The 10,797-nt window shown below is 34.9% G+C and overlaps 1 pseudogene; it reads right to left on the reverse strand.

Annotated features, from left to right (window-relative positions):
• Positions 1–7,483: 7,483 nt before the first annotated feature.
• On the reverse strand, positions 7,484–7,600 carry LOC145296357 (5S ribosomal RNA; annotated as a pseudogene).
• Positions 7,601–10,797: the final 3,197 nt, after the last annotated feature.

The following is a 10,797-nucleotide window of genomic DNA, read 5'->3' on the forward strand; positions in this document are numbered from 1 at the left end:
ATAGGGAAAGTTTCATGAGCTTCTTCCCATCTTAATCCATCGTTCAATGTTATTTAGGCTTGAGTTTAACATAATATATCACTATCTTCATAGTGATATATTACATACAGCGTTACATTTCAATCGCCTACTGTGATATGTACATGTTGAATGAAGTTCTGGTTAGATAAACAGATGTATACATATCTCAAGGGTAATTGAAGGTCATCAATGAAAAAGGCAGGTGAGAAAAACTTGAAATGACTCAATCACAGAAACAAAGTCACATCGAAACTAATGTAAATGATACATTTTTATTGATGAAATTCACTTTGTGCTGCCATGGCTAACGTGCAAACCCCATCTGATGTGGCAAGACACGTTAAACATTAAACGTTAAACGATTTTTGGATAAAAAAAATAGATGCTTATCCATCGTTGCATACATACGAAATATTTTCGTCTTCAATTTAAAAGAGTGATGTGAAAGGGGGAGATAATTCAAACAAATCAGCTTTGACAAGTTTTATTTGATTATGTATTTATCTTCCTCTTTTATCCCCCTCCCCCTCAGTATTCTCAATTATTAAATCATTCTGATAGGCTCATAAGAGTAGTGGTTGATGGGCAGAAATCAGAAGCTCACAGTATTAATGCTGGAGTCCCTCAGGGGTCCATCTTGGGCCCAACTCTCTTCCTGATCTACATCAATGAACTCCCAAAACACATACTTAGATCATTCATTGACATCTATGCTGATGACATTATCATCTATGGCAACACATCAAAGGCCATAAATGGCAAAGTTCTCTCTGATTCTCTCTCCTCAAACCTTGAGCGCATGGTACAATGGGGGAAGAGGTGGTTGGTTACTTTTAATGTATCTAAAACCAAGCTCCTTTCTTTACATCATCAACGCCCTGATCTCCTATCTAACATCAATTGATATGGAGGGCTCTCATCTTGGAGAAGCTTCTGGGCTTGACCTTCACTCCTGATCTGAAATGGAACACGTACATCAAATCTGTTGCCAAGGTCGCTGAGAGAATGGTGGGATCTTTCTACCGCTCCAGTAGATAGCTCACTGCTGATGACATTCTCTATCTATATAAAAGCAAAGTACGTCCAGGGATGGAGTATTGTTGCCACATCTGGATAGGAGCTGCTAGAAACAGCTTATCCTGCCTTGACAGAGTACAAAATAGACTCCGTACTTAGTGGGGGATGCCCTTTTCCCTTCCCTGCAAGTTCTCTACCACAAGAGGGAAGTTGCGAGCCTCTTTTTTTTAATAGTTATTTCCACGGCAAATGCTCGTCTGAGCTCCAATCTCTAGTCCCCCCCCCTCACCAATCTTTTTCGAAAAACACCTGTCTAGCTGAAACCACTTTTCCCACTCTTTTACTGTGCCTAAATTAAAACGTAGATTCCACGAACAATGCTTCTTTCTTAGAACTGCACGCCTGTGGAACTCTTTTCCATTTGCCTGTTGTCTTCAAGTCCAACATAAACAAGTTCTTGATGAACCGTCCCCTTTAGTAATCCATTCTGCCAAATTTTCATTAATAACAACTACTGCGATATTATCCCATTGATTACTGTACACTCAATAACTTTTATCCTCGAGTAGCCTCAGGGCCTTGATAAGTGGTGACTCCTATGTAAAAGAAAAACAAAAAAACCTGCAAACTTCCAGTTGAAACATTACACACCCACATACACACCCGTGTTAAACTGAATTGTGGGATTATTTTTTCATGATAAAATTTCAATAAGTTCAGTTGATTCCCATCTGCAGTTACTGTTGGGACATTTTTTTTATCTTTTGTTGATTAATTGCCATTATTATAAACTTACCTAATTAATTATTGGAAATGATTTATTGATGTCTTTTATATATTGATTTGCCTCTGTTGGTTGTTTAAATTTACATTCATTTTTATTCATTGGAAATGTTATATTGTTTTGTATTGAATTGGACGCCATATTAAACATGGCATCCAGTTGTTCTTGTTTTCAGGCTGCATCTAAGGATACTTTAATTGCATGAGTGTTTTTATTGCTTATTTTTTATTTTTTTGTTTTTTGTATGTGTGTAATGTTCTAAACCCATTTTTCATATAAACAAATCGAGATTTGCTGGCCAAAGAATGTTTTTTTCATGAAATGGTGCATGGGATGTTCCAGGCGGGTTTAATGAAACTCCAAAAGTTTTGTATTGTTTGTCCAGACTTGGAATATGGAAAATATGGAAGCAGATATCTTCCTGCTGGAGACAAATATTGATTGAGAATCCAATGCAAATCTTACTCTGGACACGCTTTTTTAACTTTCCTTCTGAAGAGTCGCAACCTTCCAGCTGAAATTTTTATGATACCATGCACTTGAGAAGGGGTGATTTTCAGATCATCTAGTGTGGTGTCTGTTCGCAAAAGAAAGTCAGTTTGCTGGGTCTAATGTGGAGTTTGAGGCAAACTGACTGGCAAACATTTTAGCCTTCTCGTTTGCCGTGCAAACAACCTCGCGTTTGATAGTGAGGGAATTATTGATTGCCCATTATTTACTATGCTGTTGTAGATTTTCCAAAAGTTACGGGTTCCTAATTTTTATGCTTCAATGCGTTTTCTAGTGGTTTCAGTATATTCTCTCTTGACTGTCGCTATTTCTCTCTTACAATTACTTATAGCTTCTATAAACTTTTGTCTGTTTGAACTGGACTTATGCCAGTTAAATTTGTGGTATGCATGCTGCCTTTGAGCAATAGCTGCTGCACAGGTAGAAGTAAACCATTGGGGAGAGTGGGGCTTGCTATAGAATTTCCACATAGGAACATGTGCTTCAATTGCCGTTTTGAACCATTCAGTGGTCTCATTGGCACACTGTTCAGCAGAAAGAGAAAAGATATTTCTCCATGTGGTATCTTTGATGAGCTCCTTGATGGCTTCCCAGTCAGTCTTTTTATAATACCTCGTTGTTTTGAGCAGTGGCTCTTCAATTTTGTGTCGAGAATTTAGGGCGATTTCTACCATTATCACAGCATGATCAGCATTCTCGAGTGGGCTGTGGGCATTTGTTGTACAATCATCAGGAACTGTGGTCAGAAATAGATCTAGAAGTAAAGCATGTTGATCTCGCTGATCTGAGAAATGTATCGGAAATGTAACCGTCTGTGATATGGAATGGGATATAGAGAAGCTATGTGTTATGCAACCAACTGCATCTGTATAAGTAGAGAATCCAAGCCAACTACTGTGGTGGACATTGAAGTCAACAAATTCATGTACTTGTGCGCTAGTATCGAGAGAGAGAGAGAGAGTGCTGTATCGATGCTGTCAGAGACTTTGTTTATTAGGGTACAGTTCTGGGTAGAGGGAGAGCAGTAGAGAAAATATAAGTAGTTAATGTCATGTTGTATGTTAAGTCTGAAGCACATAAAGGCCTGGTTGTCTGATTCTAGTTTTGCTTCTCTGGTCTTCAGGTCCGTGCATATGTCTGTCCTTATGGCAGAGTGGGAGATAATCAGGCATGTTAAAATTATTAGAGGGAATGGACGAGTGTAGATTAGTTTCACTTAGTGCTAAGGTATCCGGGGTGTTTACTAGGAGAAAAGATTCAACATCATCTAAATTAGTTCTAAGCCCACAGATATTCGTAAATGTAAGCCTCAAGGGAGGAGGCAAGTTGATTTTGTTTGAGTTTGCACCTGGTTTAATCGTAATCTTTGCTTGAACTGCCATTTTATTTTATTTAAAAGTTCAGTTAGGGTGAGAAGTGCTGGACAAGTGGTTGTGTAGAATACCAGAAATGCAATACAAGTAGACAATTATCTAACTCTTCATCTACAGGATTGTGGCCTCGGGATAGCCGACCGGAGATGAATGCAGGGTCCCTTTCCATGCCCGACATGGCACTACAATCATCTCGATATTATACAACTTTTGATGGAGCAGCCGCTCTAAGCGCTACCAAAGAGTTAGGGCACCTGTACTATCAGTCAGAAACAGCAGCCAGAAACTGTCAATCCGGTACCCTCAACCCATCAGAAAAAAGTAAACCCAATCTAATTGCACTGGCATATATGGCACTCAAGCATCTCCACAGTGCCCAGTTTAGGGGGATGGGATGTGGTGGGAGCGGGGAATGTGGCGTTCATTGTCCTAGTCAGAAAACAAGGTCGACCACTGGGTGTTTCTGTCGAGTCCCTATGATAGCATCTCTGCACCTGGCTAATAGGCAAAGAAGGAGCATGAAAGCCGGGTGATAGACAGAGCCTCCTTAAGCAGTTTAGGTTTGCAAACTAGTAATTTGTTTGAGTCACCAGCTCTTGGGAGGTTGTCATCCAGGACTGAAGAGGCTTCCCTCCCCTAGGTTTAGCTTCAGAGTTTTCCTTCTCCTTGACCAATGACCTGGGAAGATCTACGGGTCCATCAGTACCAAGAGGATTTACTCTTCATCTGAGTCCTAAACCAAGTATTTCTGCGACCCCGCATGGGTAGTTAATGTTAATGGGTTAGTTAGTAGAGGTTATACATCTACTGAAAAGTTACACTCCTCAAAGTGATTAAAAAGGACATTACTATACTTTTCATTTCATTGTTACTGGAAGAGGAGATAAGTAAAAATTCATGTAGTGGAAGCAACTAAATTTGCACAGGTTGGTTTGAGAGAGGGGAGTTAATATATGGTTAAGATATAATTTATATGTTAGTTTAGGAATAGGATAATATGTTAAGGTATGATTAATTTGATATTAGGAATTAAAATTTGGTGCCCAAACTCTGAATATTTTAAACGACTGGTGTATATTCAATATAAATACAAGTAACGACATATTTATGATTTGGAGTACAGTTCAGTACAGGTATAACTGGAAAATAAAGTATAAGCTATGGCGTATTCTGTAAGTATAATTAAGTATCAATAGATATATGGCATGTTTTCAGTAAATACAAATATATGGAATTGTAGATATTAAGTATGTTTGTTATGTCAAACTAACGAAGGAAGATAACTTTGCCTTTCGTTTAAAATCCGGAAGTTTGTATTTTGCATAACAAAGAGTATCGGTTCAGTTTTTTGTATTAATTATTGTAATACTATCTCCTAAGTGGAAACGCTCTCTTTTCCTTCCTACAGTCTTTTTCCCACAGAAGAAACGCCGTTAGTCTCTTTCTACTCTACCGTTATTTCCATGGAAGGTGCTCAATTGAGCTCCAATATTTTGTTCTTCTTTACAAGACATTCGCCACAAGAACTCGTATTGCTCCCTCAACTAAAAAGGCTTTCCTCTTTTCTACATGTCCCTAGTGTCAGATGGAATCTCCATGGACAAAACTTTTTTAGCAAGGACTCCCTATCTGTGGAACACATTACCGTTAAACTGCTTCCCTGCTTACAATTTAATTGTCTTCAAATCCAACGTCGAAAAATTCTTGTCCAAAAATGCCCAATAAGTAATCAAATGCAGTTCATACCATGTGATCGATGTTAGTACTCTCATAGTCTTCCTCATCTTTCGAATAATAATCATTCTGCCTCATTAAACCTTATCCTCAAGTGATTCTTGGCTTTAATAAGTATTTTAATAATAATACCCAATAGGATAAAAGCTAATAATACATGAGGAATATTAATTAAAAATTAGAAAAATAGAATTCACAAAGTAATTCAGTAAAATGACTGACTTATCTTTTTAAGAAACGGGAAGCATCTTAATGGATATAATTTAATTTAATTTTAGTAACTATTTTATTTCTTGCAAGTAGGATTTTTATTGCACAATGGAATTCAGTAAAATGGCTGACTTGTTTTCTAAGAAACTGAAATGCATTCAATCATATTTAATATTATCAGTAAAGTAATTGTTGTAAATAAATAATTATTCTTAAGTAGGATCTTTATTTCACAAAGTAATTCATAAAAATGGCTGACTTGTTATTTTAAGAAACTACAGCGAATTATAATTAGAAAATCCCTACTTTATTTTCTAATCGAGGATGGAAAAAGATACTACACGGATTAAATAAGAGAAGAATCACTTTCTCGAACAGTATGCAATTTCTACATGCTAAGAAATAAATCTAAAATTTACACTTATTTTCATAAGAAAAATGTTTGGAACTTTTTTTCTGGACAATTACATTTGTGTTTTGTTGTTTTTGAAAATCTTTGCGCGGTATTTTATTGTTTTCGTTTTATTTGTTTCTATATCAAAGTGGCGCAATAAATACAAAAGAGGTCGTTTTTGGAGTGCATTCACATGTGCGACTTTCAACTATGGATTTAATAATAACTGCTTTAGATTAAGTGTAAAAAATACTTTGATCTAAACAATAAATTCATAATTTATAAAAGTGTATGTTCAATAGGTATTTTAGTGTAAATTTAAAAAATACGATCATAAGTCATGAATACTTTGCTGTAAGAGTAATTATCATTTAAGTTAAGGCAAGTGTCAAAAAATTTATTTTCATGTAATCTTAACAAATACTTTGATGTAAATTTCATGAATAGTTTCGTGTAAAAGTAAAGAATATTTTCGTGTGAGTGTAATAATTTGATTAAAAGTCATAAATATATATTATTATATGGTATAAGTGTAATAAATACTTTGATGTAATAAATAATTTGATTAGATTTAATAAATACTTTGATGTAAATTTAATAAATATTTTCGTGTTAGTAATAAATAATTTGATTAAATATCATAAAGGCTTTGGTGTAAATGTATTAAATACTTTGATGTAAATTTAATAACACTCAGTTAATATTATATGACCCTTACTACTTTTGCTTGCTGATTAGTTGTGTATCTTTAATGAAATTAATGAAGCTTAAACGTTAAGTGCTTCTACCTCTGGTGAACCCCTAACTACACAGAAGAATCCCTGAAAAAAAAAGCAAAGTATTTATTCTTAACAGTGCAGTTTGCTTAAATTATCCTTTTCTGAGCAAATCTCGTGAAAACTTGAAATGATTTATTAATGTAAGTGTCCCATTTTAAAAATGGCATATTTAAGATTCCCTTGAGAATCATCCACTGTGTGGAAGAATTTGATAAGAGAAACTGCAATTAACAACTTTGGAATCTGCAGCAGAATATTGTAAAAACATAAACGAAACTCTAAGATAACCTGACCCCTTTTTTTAGTTCAGCACATTTTAATATATTTATCTTCTTTTTGGTATCAGTAATATTTTAAACGAAATCGATGAAGTTTTCTGTTTAATGACTGATATTAAGATAAGACTGTTTTGATGATCATATGATATGATATGATACGATATGATATATGATAATCATGTGTTTATATCATATGACAAAGGCTCCTTCAGTCTTTGACAGATTATCAATACCCACGAAGGGGTGCCTGCATGTGAAATCTTTGTGGCAGGAGGTGCACAATCTCCAACCACACCTCTCCTGAGTCGACATTGTTAAATACCAGTGGCATGTTAAGTGTATGTACAGGACGACTAGAAACAAATGCTGAGATAAGCGGAGCGCACATACAGTGCCTAGAATTCCCAAATGGTCACCCATCTGGTACTAACCAGGCTCAACGCTGTTTAACTTCGGTGATCTGTTGAGAACTGGTGTGTCAACATGATTATGCCGTATATTATATATCATATGATATGACCATATTCATCATAATCACATTGTATGAATCATATTATATGATATGACCATATTCATCATAATCACATTGCATGAATCATATTATATGATATGACCATATTCATCATAATCACATTGTATGAATCCAAAGATCCTTTATTTGCATTGATTTCCACAATATTTCTAGTAAGAAACCGGGTACTTACGGAAGGGACCACATGAAGGTTGCCAACATCCTAAATGAAAGTGATTTTTTTGTGAACCGAACTGGATTTGAATATATGATCATATGACTATCATATTAGGATATGATCATCATTTATTAAAAGTATTGAATTTTTACCTATATTATAATTCTCATTTCATATGACCTAAAAATGATCCTGTAATTGGTCCAATATAAAACTTTGGTGGCTTGCAGCATCCGAAATACACCTGTACAGAAAATGGGGTTCATAGTATACTAACACAAAATAAAGGAAAAAGACATAATTTATGCATGTTTAAGGTTTCTGCTTCCTTTACCAACGCTTATACTCAGAACCATACAAAGCAACAGTAAACGTTTCAAATATCTATATCTTAAACTCATTGACATTTTTTTTTGTAATTCAGACATGCACATATCTATCTTATATCATGATTTAAGTATGACACTGACCAAAGAAGCATTAGAATTCTCAAAGCTCTATTATAGGTTAATTATCACCCCATTAGTCTCCTCCCACTCTTTGCTAAAATCTTTGAGACATTAATTAATAAAGCACTAGTTCACCACCTTGCAAAAGCAAATTTTCTCTCTGACAAACAGTATGGATTCAGGCAATGTCGTTCTACTGCAGATATGTTAACAGTCATCTCTGAATGCATTTGCCATGTACTGGATAAGGTGGGCGAAGCCAGGGCTGTAGCCCTTGATATATCCAAGGCCTTTGACAAAGTCTGGCATAAAGGGCTGCTAATGAAAATTAAATCGTACAGTATAACTGGATCTATACTTAGACAATAGAAGCATACAGGTTGCCATTGACGGACGCACATCCAAGCAGCATAACATTAATACAGGAATGCCTCAGGCATCGATCCTTGAACCATTATTATTCCTGATTTTCATAAACGACCTCCCTGATAATATTGTGTCTGAGATGAGTATATTTTCTGATGATACAATGCTTTATAATATGCATGAGGGAAGAACAGATGTAAATAAATCTAAGACAATGGCAGAATTGTTAGAAAATGACCCCCAGACTATAGTGGAATGGGGCCACAAATGGATGCTAACATTTAATGCTAGTAAAACTAAGCTGCTCTCCTTTAACAATTATAAGATACCTCTCCAACCCCCTATATCCATGACAAATAGCACCTTATTTGAGAATTCTATCTTCAAACTCCTCGGCCTAACATTTGTGAGCAATATGAACTGGAACAAATACATAGAGGACAATGCAAAGGCTGCTGAAAGAAGGTTGGTTCCCTCTATCGAGCTAGAAGACTAATCATGCCTGAGAGTATCCTGTACTAGTACAAGGCCACCATTCGCCCATGCATGGAGTATTGTTGCCACATTTGGGCTGGTGCATCTACCACTAGTCTCTCCCTTTTAGAAAATGTCCAAAAAAGAGTTGTCAATCTAATCCGTTTTACTTTATCAACTAAGCTCCAGCCCTGTCTCATCACCACAATGTTGCATCACTGTGCCTGTTTTACAAATATTTTAATGGAATGTGTTCTGATGAAATTGTTGCACTTGTACTCCCTCGACGTACATATCCCCGACAAACCTGCTTAGCAATAAGATCTCACCCTTTCACTGTTGTCCCTAAATGTAAGAAAGCTTTCTATTCTAATAGTTTCTTCCCTCGAACAGCTAGACTTTGGAATTCCCTTCCTGCTGCCTGCTTCCCTGGCTGTACTTATATGCAGAAGTTTGAATGTAACATAAACAAATATCTTGTTAATCTTTCCTAGACATGCCCCCAAATAGTAACCTCTTACGTCAAAGTGGCGATATGATTTGTAAGGAGTTAACATGATTAAAAAAATGTGAAGGTGGACTTAATCAGTCAAATAGTTGCAAACATCAGGATTCCATTTTCCCCTGTTAACAGAGTGATTGGATAATTTATAAGAGAGGGAAAATAATCAATAGTATCTTGCTTTAACAACAGTTTTCATTATTAATGATGGTACTTATGCAGAATACGGATCGTGTTGAAATAATGACGCTATTATTTAGAAACCCATTCTTAACATGGAGGAGAGTTTTTTGTTTGTTTGTTTTTTTTAACTATTTTGTAATTCCCCCTAACAATTTAATAAATAAAATATACCATAAAACTTTAATTTAACTTGATAATCATATTTAAAAAAAAAAATAGCATAGTCCGTATTCTACATAAAGGACCTTAATGATAATAAGAGTGTCTATTTTTTTAATGGAAATAACTCCAGATAAGACATGAAGTCACTTGATATAAGGAGGTAAAAAAATAACACTTCAAGGTAAACAAAAACTAGCCAATGGTAGGTGTTATACAGGTTGATTCTAATTCATAAAACAGCAATTCTTTCTTATTTGTCAGAAACATCGCTCATAGAATGTGAGGAGTAAAGAAAATTTTCATGTTTTTGTATAGAAAGTTGATTTTGAAGGAATTCATGCCACCATTGCATTCTCTGTTAGTTGAGACTTGAACTCCTTTCAAAGAAAGTAATACACTTTGGCACTTGTGCCCTCTTATCACAGAAGAACTTTTTTGGTTTCAGCTTGAAGACTGCACATCAGAAAGGGAGACAATTCAAGAATTTTCTCCTGTACAGAAAAACTCACACGCGTTCTAATAATGACTGATCAAACAATTTTAATTATTATTTATATTTTATTTGTTACAAAAATTGAAAATTTGGAAAAAGAAATCCCCATGTTAAAAAAAAGACCCTGTCTTATTAGAATTTTCTTCATTTTATTTTAATTCAATAAAGGTGTAACAAAAAAAAACTTCATAAAAAAAACAAAAGTATACGCATTCTATTACTCTGACAACTTTCAGTTATTTTGTGTAAAAAAAATTTTTTTAATTAAGTTCTTTTTTTAATTTTTTTTTTAATTAAATAAATGCTCAAATAATTAAAATTTTATTTCGAGTATTGTATTGTTGTTGGCATTTCTTCAGATTTGGAAAAGTTTAGAGTT

Source organism: Euprymna scolopes, chromosome 16, assembly GCF_053919585.1.
Source record: "Euprymna scolopes isolate OS-2025 chromosome 16, ASM5391958v1, whole genome shotgun sequence".
Lineage (NCBI taxonomy): Eukaryota > Metazoa > Mollusca > Cephalopoda > Sepiida > Sepiolidae > Euprymna > Euprymna scolopes.